The sequence below is a fragment of the Electrona antarctica genome (assembly GCF_951216825.1).
Source record: "Electrona antarctica genome assembly, chromosome: 9".
NCBI lineage: Eukaryota > Metazoa > Chordata > Actinopteri > Myctophiformes > Myctophidae > Electrona > Electrona antarctica.
The window spans coordinates 31,607,922-31,618,587 of record NC_136790.1 but is presented as its reverse complement, the minus strand read 5'-3'; positions in this window follow the sequence as shown (position 1 = coordinate 31,618,587).

Below are 10,666 nucleotides of genomic sequence, written 5' to 3'. Positions count from 1 at the left end.
GATATTGTCCAGCATTCACCCAATTCTTCAAGCCTGTATTGTATCAAGGCAAACGCCATGTGTGTGTGTGTGTGTGTGTGTGTGTGTGTGTGTGTGTGTGTGTGTGCGCGCGCGCGTGTGTACATGTGGATGTGGGTTTGTGTGTAATGCATATGCACACATGCACATAAACATAATTCATAAATGTAATGGAATCAGATCATTGTTCTGTACCAAATTGTTTTATCCAAATCCATTTAAATTGCATTCATACTGTGGACTGTTAAGGCCTATTCCGAGTCCAGTTGTCGGTGAAGAGATGACCACCGAAACGGTGGTTAGTAAAAACAGAGAGATGTGTCGTGTGAGCGGTGACCACCACTGCGTGACGTCACGTTGTAGTTTTTTTCACCGAAAACTGGACTATGAGTAGGCCTTTACAGTATAAAAAATCACACCTGTGTGAAGTGACAAGTGAGGGGCGCTCTTATCATCTCAACATCGAGGACAAAACAAACATGGACAAAACAAACATTAAACTCTGTTCATTGTTAATGGCATTTAATGTTTGTGTTAGTGACAAAACAAACATTAAGGCCTGGGCCGTGGCTTAGCGGTCCAGGCACCTTGGCCGGTAGTCCGAGTCTGGCAGTGTGCCGCGGGCTCGACTCCCGATCCCGACGGCCTTTACTGCATGTCACTCCCCCATTTCCTGTCAGCCTACTGTCTGTCCCTCTATAAAAAATATAAAATAAAGGCGAAAGCCTAAAGAAAAAAACATTAAACTCTGTCCATTGTCTATGGCGTTTTTAATGTTTGTATAAGGAAATACAAACATTAAACCTGTATGAGGCTAGCGCCCCTCAAAAACAGTCTGAATTGAAAAAGATTGAAAGATTGAAAGATTTTCATCTCCCGTGCCCCCCTTCAAAAAAAGAAATGACGTCTTGGAGGTACAGAGACTCGGAGGGGGGCGAGATAATTTACAATTCTGTCCCTATCGGTACATAACTCGTAACGCGCTGAGTCGACTGAAGGTGACTTCTCAAAACTCGTTCGCCTAAGCTCGCACAGCGGCGCCGGTGCCTCTCGTGGGTCAAGTCACATTCAGGTGGCGCGACGCCATTGGTGAAACCGAATGCACCTTTTTTAATCTGACTGGTTTTCCAATCGCACTGACACACACTCACACACACACACACACACACACACACACACACACACACACACACACACACACACACACACACACACACACACACACACACACACACACACACACACACACACACACACACAGACACACACACCGACAGACACAGCAATACAACACACCAGTGCTAATTTGCATACAGTGTTTATCTATCCATCCATGGTAACTTCCCATGGCTGACCCATAGCATCGCCTGACAAACCACACCCACACTACTATGCCTACTGATTTCACTCTACGGGAGATAGAGGGACGTGGGGGACGTAGTTTGACAGCAAAACAAGTCCCTCGAGACGCCAGAGGTCTGTGGGGACCCCATGTCTCTTCCCTCTGCTTCATTACCATCTTCCCCCTCTTTCTTCCCTTTCATCTGCAGTCTATCGCTGGCTCTCAGCCGCTCGTATCCGGGAATATGGTGAACAAGGGTGGGAGGCTAGGCGGCGCGGGAGCGGATATGGGAAAAGGCAGAGTAAACATTAAAATGGTTTTTAAAAGTCTAACAATGGAGATGGACATGGAAAAAGACATAGCGCAGAGACTAACTTTGGAAACATGATCAAAGATGTATTTTTTTCTCTCCCTTTTGTTAAAGCGGTTTTGTTATTATTGAGAATTTTCTTCCAATGATAGGGTCATTTGAGACTGGACTTTATCATAATGTCAGACATATAATTGAATGTGATAGGTCTGTAGCAGAGGGTTACATATGGGTCATGGATTAAAAAAAAGAGGGTAGTTTGATGACATCACAGCGATTTTGAATCACTGTGATTAGTGGATGCTGCAGTATTACAACTGCTCTAAGATCAAAGACAACCAATCAATTAACAAATCAATTAGCCTAATGCCACAGTTGAGCTGAATTAATTGGACAAAGGAGACATGGGCAAGCTGGGTGATTTATTTGTCTACAGCTCAGAACCATCTAATAAAGATGCCCTGTGGCCTCTGATTCAATCTCTTCACCTTATCTTAATTGCCTGTGTTGATGGGAGGGAGAGTCATTCCACTCTATGATCACTTATTTGCCCTGTAATGGTGTTTATGACAAGGACAACAGATGAAGGGGATAACAGAGCATAAGACGCACACACAAGTCCACAATTGCATGTACAGTATACTCCAAACTCCACACATACATGCACGGACACACGTGCGCGCACACGCGTTCACAGACACCCACCCACACACACACACACACACACTGTCTCACACACACACACACACACACACACACACACACACACACACACACACACACACACACACACACACACACACACACACACACATGCTATCTGTTCTCAGAGGTTTTCTGTGAACTGGAAAAGCTTCAAAGTTTGTCTGCAACTTTACAATAGTCAAGAGGGAAGTTTCTGTTCCTGGAAAAATTCCTGATGTTGTATGATCTTTGTTACTTTCATCTATGACTTTTCAACTTCACATTACTGTGTTGATGCAGTATAATTCATGGAATTATACTGTGCTTTTAGGAACATAGTCTGATATTTCGAACAGATATATATGAAGCGTATATGCTTAATATTCACTTTTCTATATTCTATATTCTAATTAACAATATTCTAACTCGTCATATAGCCTCCTTCTGCCTCGTTAGATTTCGGCGATGGTAAAAAGAGCAGCATGTTTTCCATGTTTGTTGAACAAACATATTATGAAACAACTTCCGCAATTTCATTCATGAACTGTGGCAGAGGTGGCCGAACGGTTTGCGGAGCGGTCTTGATACCGGAAGGTCGCCAGTTCGTATCCCCGGACCGGCACGTTAAAATTACCACCGCTGAAGTGCTCTTGAGCAAGGCATTGAACCACTACCATGAAATGTTCTATGAGCAGGGCCTGGCTGTAAACAAGTATCTGATGCTTAGTCCAGTTACCCTGGGTAAATATAGTAACTGTGCTTTGCTTTGCTTTGCTAACTAAAGCAAATTTATTGTATGGGGGGGTATTTTCCCATGACTTCTCTCTTTGATTTCTATGACCTTTGACAGACACACACCTTTCCTAAATACACACATAAATCTGTGCTCCCCCTCCAGTCCACGCACTCATAAGCTTACCTGTGCATTTCTTGTATCTCTCTCTCTCTCTCTCTCTCTTCTCACAGAAACACACTTCCAGTGAGCACTCTTATCGCTATAGACTCTCATGTGCCCCCAGACTCTCAGTCCCCTCATCAAGACAACCCCCCTCCCCCCTCAACACACACACACACACACACACACACACACACACACACACACACACACACACACACACACACACACACACACACACACACACACCCTATCGTATCCTTCTCCCATTCCTCCCCCCAATACCCCCCCCCCCCCCCCCCCCTCGTTGGCCTCACTCCCACTTGGCCCTCTCTGGTCGTTGAGCCGCTCAGGGTCCCACTGTAATTGGTTTAGACATAATTTACTGCCCACTTGGTAATGTAGCATTTCAGCATCTGATAAAAATCATATCAAGTCACAGCAATGGACGCTGCAGCTTGAAAGGGACTCATTGTAATCATGTAGATACCACAGTGGGTTCCTTCTTTCTCTCTCTCTCTCTCTCTCTCTCTCTCTCTCTCTCTCTCTCTCTCTCTCTCTCTCTCTCTCTCTCTCTCTCTCTCTCTCTCTCTCTCTCTCTCTCTCTCTCTCTCTCTCTCTCTCTGAGCTGTGTATGCAAACACAATAAAATAAATGAATAAAAAAAATGGAATCACATTCAAGAAGGTAAAATAAAATGTATTATTAATACTAATCATATATTTTCTCTACTCCTTTGTGCTCTACTAGACCTGTACGCTATACTCCTTTGTGCTCTATATATAGAATATCCAAAACAGTACAGACAGATAGAGGGGTGGCGGAGGAACAAAATAATTCGTTTTCTCGGTTTGGGATTTTCTGTGGATTTGTAGGAAACATAGCTGCCTTTTCACTGTACTTTGAATGAGCCATGAGCTGTGCCTTCAGGCACTGTTATGTTGCAACACTGCCACTGCTACTCCTATAGGGTAGGAACTGTATATAGCCAAATCCTCTTTGTTCATTTAACTCATGAGAGCGTGAAATGGTTTCAAATTGACCTAAACTATGCTAAAGCAAATAATTACAGAGATCTGGTGCTAATCTTGTCAGTAGGCTAATAATAAACACAGAGTACCTTTATCAGGAATACAGCTTATAGTAATTCTGATCTTATGGCTGTTTTCTTTTAATTATATAAAATAGGCTTTTAACAAGTTTCAAGGCCTCGAAGCTTCAACGTCAAACAATAATGAGCTATTATATAATATTATACTGTTAGCCCATTTTCTTGTTATATAAGCCAACTACTGTAAAACATTCAATGTATCCATATCTGTTATATGCAAACTAAATTAAACTAAATTCCCATTGGTGAGTCTGGATTCAAAGTTTGGAAGTTTGGAAGTTAAAAATGCTCAGTAAAACCGGATATTGAGATAATTGGTTTGATGCATAAGGATATGAACTTTGGGTTAAATTGTGTGTGAAAGCACTTTTCTTCCAGACCTATGAGAGCGGAAAGGAGGCTTATGAAGCAGCTAATCCAATGATAACACTTATTACGCCTTAGTTTGCAGAATGGCCTTGAGGTCTGTGTATATATCATATGCCTATAGCTAGCATGTATACAACAATGTCAAAAATGAAAATAGAACCCTTTTAAAATAGGAAAATATGACCCTTTTGTGTGGACCCATGTTCTTAGAACATGTTTATAGTGGATTATTGTAATTCATAGATTATTAAATGCCGCTTTCCCATTGCAGTCAGTCAACCTCAGCTCGACTGAGCTTTACTTAGTTTTCCAATGTAGAGATGGTCGTCCCAACAGTGATAAATATGGCCGTCCATACAGCTGAATGGGTAGAGAGCCAGAGCCTGCCTGGGAAGTAGAAGGCCCCTGAGCAAGACACTTACCCCTAACCACTCCCCAAGTGCCTTACTAATGGAGTTCACTTCTCCTAGTACTTATAGGATGTGTAAATGCAGAGGAACAATTTCACATGTGCAAATATACGGTGACAAAAACACCCCAAGGAGTGGGGAACGAAAAAGCCAAACCTTTTAAGATATGTGTACTTTTACTCAAATATGTCTTTTGAGTACTTTTTAAAACAATGCAAACTACTGGGAGACTTGCGAGGACCTATAGGGAGAAGGGTTTCTCAACCTTTAAAAAAATATAGCTATGTAGTGCACAATTTGCTTTGTGTTTTATGGGTGGCACTAAATCTGGGTTTTATCAGTGTCTAGGTTTGCGCTTTAGGTTTTACAGGCACTCTTGAACTGTTGACTACAGAAGGTCCACAGCCCCCCCCCCCCCCCCCCCCCCTCTCTCAGATGTTCATCTTCTGCATGCATGACCACACAAAGAACATCCGTATGCAGCTAGTAAATGTGCTATCTAAACGTGCTATCTAAACGCTAAACAGAGGCCTTCTGTGTATAGCAGCTAAGGTAGATAGACCAGACCAGACTGTGATCAAAGACTTCCAGTACAAGGGGTTGTTCCTTTAGTTTAAAACAACACAACTGAGATTGTACTAATTATCAACTGTCAAATGCCATCCATAGAGATAAGGAGTTTCTTCTCTGTTTATGTTTTTCCAGTTTTTACTCATCTACAGTGGCTAACAATGCCTTTCTACTTGCCAGCAACATTCTACAACATTCTATCGCTGGGAATCAAACCTGGGACCTTCTGTTTCCCAGGTGGCCTCTCTACCCATTCAACTATGGCTGCCACACTTACATTCAGTAGTTGCCAAGTAATTTTCAAATTGTACTGTAGGCCTATCCACATTGCAGTGGCTGTCTTTCCTCCATATGCATTGTCTATCACTGTGCCATGCAGTTACATTCTTCAAATAAATTGACTGAAACTGTGAATTGGGGTTTATATTAATAGGTGTGTGCATAATAAAATGATGACAAATGTATACACGCTGCTTTTGTCTTGGTAGATTATATGCATGATGTTGTTAGACGCCTTCGGTTAGGATGTAACAAGCATTTTTGGTTAAAAATATATTCCAAAATGAAAATAAAGTCGAGCACATAGAGCAAACCTTGAGGCATGTGTAGCATCTTACTTGGCTTCTTAACTATAGATGTGGTGATATGTGTTTGTTTAGATGTCCCTACTTTGTAAAAACAAAAACAAAACAAAAAATACAGTAAAAAAAACAAAAAAATGTTTTATTTTGAGCCACTAATTAGACAGGGCCATTTCTCTACACACCCCAGGTTTTAGCCAAGACCCATGTACGCAGAACCACACAAACCGCTGCTCGGTCTTCCTCTTCCCGACCCACCGTTTGGAGATTACCCCAGTTTGTAAAGTGAGTGACCACCTATTGTGTCTAAACAGCGGGGTGGAATGAGCATTTGAGGGTCTTCGTGCAAAGAGCTGACTCCAGTAACGTCTGAGGTTAACCAACTTGTCTGTGTGTTGTTTGCATGCAGTTAGACTGGTCGCCACAATGCTGTAAATCTCACAGGCCAGGGGGCCGACATCCAAGGGAGAACCATTAGTACTCATTTTGAAAAGTGAGTTCTTGAAGTGCTCTCTAAATTAAAGGCAGACTTATATCTCACACAGAGGAAGGGTTTGGAAGTAAATAGGTGGTTTCCCTGATCGTTCCAAAGTAAATAAGTTAGAAAACTGTTTCCATCCACTTTGTAGCTCAATCGTCTGGCTCCTATTTACACCGTGAGCTATTTAGCCATCTCTGCTAGCACATCCATGACCATACACACAGCTGAAAGGTATTGTACCCTGGGAGAAAAACCTTGAGCGGGGCCAAATCTCATCGAGTTGAAATAACAGTGAAGGGATTAACAATGCATGTGGCTGTGCGGTTAAATGCCCAGCTTCTAACTTGATAGATTTAACAACTTAATAATGTGTACAAAAGGGCAAAAGTGGGACTCCAATTATGGTGGGACCAGAGGAAAATACAATCTGATCACAGGAGTGTTTGAGGACTGGAAACCATTTCAGAAACCCAATAACAAGATAAGTGTTTTATATCGGTTTGGTTCATTTAACAGAGCCATTGGAAATCAGATCATGTGGCAAAGGCGGACAGAGTAATTGCATATTAATCCCATCTAATACGTCTCAAAACAGTGCATTGAAACAATTAATTCACAACACCAGCACTTCCCTCCCAACGAACAACTGTTGCTGGAGCACTGTCATGGTTTCATAATCCCCTCCCAACCCAAAACAAAACTGCACATGAAATCGAATCCTTGTATCGTTTCTCGTGTGGTCCTCCTGACAACATGAATTCAATGGTCCATGGGGCTCTCACTGGGTGCACACACATCCCACAAGAGTGTGCACTTGATAAGACCTCCACACCACTTAAGAGGGTTCTCGGTGGTTTTGCAGCCCCCGTCAGGAGTCAAGTGCAGCCACTTGGCTTTGTTACCACCACACTCTCCACACCTCCTCCTCTCAAAGGGACTGATCTTGAACCATTCCAGAACCACGGAGCACGGCTCATACACACATACACACGCCAAAAAAACTCCCTCCGCTGTCAAACCACGGGGGATTAACTTCAGGCCAATAACACGCAATTAGATTTATTTTCCCCTCTTAAGCCTATTAGACTACAGCCGCACAGGCAGTGGTCCTGCTTTAGCTGAATTTAATTGTGTTTCTTATGCCCAATGAGCTGTGGGTTACAGGGGGCGGAGGTGTGGAAGAGGCCCTCTTGTCAATCCGAATACACTGACAAAACACCGCAGATTTTGGTTGCTGTCAAGAGGTTGAGGTGATCCCGGCTTGAGGGTGGAATGTCACCGAGCTTCCTCTCCATGCCAGAGGGCGACAGTGGGTACTCTGTAAACTGTAAAGAGAAACTGACACCGTCTTTAATCGCGTCACTTTGGCTGCCGTCCCTTTCACAGGCACGCTAATCCTGTTACAGACAAATCAAGATGTAACCACGACTCCCAGGACAGAACTTCCACTGTTTATTTGCAGGCCGTTTTTGCCTTTGTATGAGGAGTGAACTCATGGCATTTGTGCTCCATTGCATCGTGCTGTGGGAAGGGGAGGTGATGAGCTCCTCCACTGTGTGTAATACTTGTCTGTACAGTTGGTATGGAGAGCAGTACATTGGAGGTTCAGAGGATTCTAAAAAAAATCACATGGTGGTCGCGTGGTTGTGGCGCATCATGCCATGTGAGTTCTAACGCCTGACAATAAGTCCTGGATTTGATTCACAGCCCCGAAGGACCTTTGCTGCATGTCACTCTCTGACTCTCTCCCTGCTTATCCCTGAATTGAACCTGGTTGTATTGTACTGGTACGCGCTGTGTGATCATGTTTTCAACCACATCATCTGAATGCCATGTGGCTAGACAGATTTTTTTTAAAGGTTGTGAAAGGTCAATAGTGAAATGTATTAATAGCTATGAATAAAATACACAATTGAGACTTTCAACCTATACCTGCATGTGAAATTACCATATGAATACAAGGCCCTAATGGCTTCAGACATAAATGGGCACTTCATGCCAGAGGTCTGGTTGACAGAAAGAAGAATCATATTCTTCCAGACAATAATCCTTGCCACCTATTCTTCTGATCACATTCACATTCAAAGATGGAGCTAAATCACCTTAAGACACTTTCTATACATGGTGAATTGGAAGCCTTCGTCCCATTCTCTTCTATTCCCTTGTCTCGTGCTCGCTGTTAATTTACATATGTCATCTGTAACTCTTACACAATTACAGTGGTTGACTAATGTGGAAATCATCAGTCCTTGTCTGGCAAATGCAATACCTTTTCCAGTAAAGTCAATAAATCTAGATTGCTCACATTCTCATCCACGTGGACATCTCCACAGTATCACCTCAGTGCAGACAATCACAGGGAAGGGACAAGGAACATCAGAGGTTCTGTGCCTGTGAGAAGAGACATATAGGGATATACAGTACATAGTAAAATCATAAAGTCATCATTTAAACTGTGAATTATTTGAGCCGTTACACAATGACGTTTCATTGGAACAATTTGGGCACACACAGGACCAAATTAATAGCCTGTCACACACACACACACACACACACACACACACACACACACACACACACACACACACACACACACACACACACACACACACACACACACACACACACACACACACACACACACACACACACACACACACACAATTATATATCCAACAAATTACACCCATTAAAAGTAGATTGTTCCAGCCATAATGAGTGCAGCGAGCACTCACATCAAGGATAATGCAATCAAATGAGAGTAAAAACAAGCATCTCACACAGTGAACCCTCATTACACCCACGGCCCCCTCACCACCCCCACCCCCCCACACTTCAGTTAGAAACACTTCTTGATGACTGAGCAAATAAATCCCTACATTTTTAGTGTTTGGCTTGGGGGAATGGGGTGGAGGGGGTCAGATTAGTAAGCATATCTCTGTCCTGTTATTCTATGTCTCGGCTGGGAGGAGGATGTGTGCACTGGGGTCGAGATGAAGGAGGGAGAGGGCTTGGTGGGTTGTTGCTGAAAACATAATTGGCATGGCCCCCATGACACTGTCCGTCAGACTGAGTTGTGCCTCTCTGTGTGCGTTCGCAGGGCCCCTGCGAAGTTTCATTAAGCGAGGAGCGGGGCCTCTGAGGAGATGTTTGTGCAGCCACCATGGCACCACCACACAGCGAGGAGCCATCGCCATCGCAGCCTGCCGCCGCTATAATTAGCTACGCACCCCCGACTCATAATCGGCCTCTGCATATATACATTATTTTGTGCAAGCCTTTGCATGTGTCTTTGCGTATGTGCATGTGTGTCCATGAGTGTGTGAGTTGAGTATATATATATATATATATAGATATATATAGGTGTGTGTGTGTGTGTGTGTGTGTGTGTGTGTGTGTGTGTGTGTGTGTGTGTGTGTGTGTGTGTGTGTGTGTGTGTGTGTGTGTGTGCTTGCGCGTGCGTGCGTGCGTGCGTGTGTCTGACGCACGTGCGTTTTGGGACAGGACATGGGATTAGTGTGGTGTTAAAATGGAGACTGTCCGTTGTTTCTCGTTCAAGGAGAATGCTGTTGATGTATGACGTGATTTGCAACTCAGGCAAAAAGGAGAAAGCCCCTGGAAATGTTCTGGGTCATTGCCACTTGTTAGAATGCCGGCTGCATGGCTTCCAGCTTCTGTGGGAAGGATTTCGCTCCAAGTAAGCTGTGAGTCTTTATTTTAGACTTAACTGAAGTGTGGCCAAGTATATTACAGTTATTCAAAGATCCCATTTGAGTTTTATTTATCAGCACCTGCTCAGTGCAATCTGAATTATGAAAACATGCATTCCTCTAGTGTAAACCATCTGAACCGGTTCAGGGGGAATACAGTACATTTTAACTGGAACGTGTCTTTG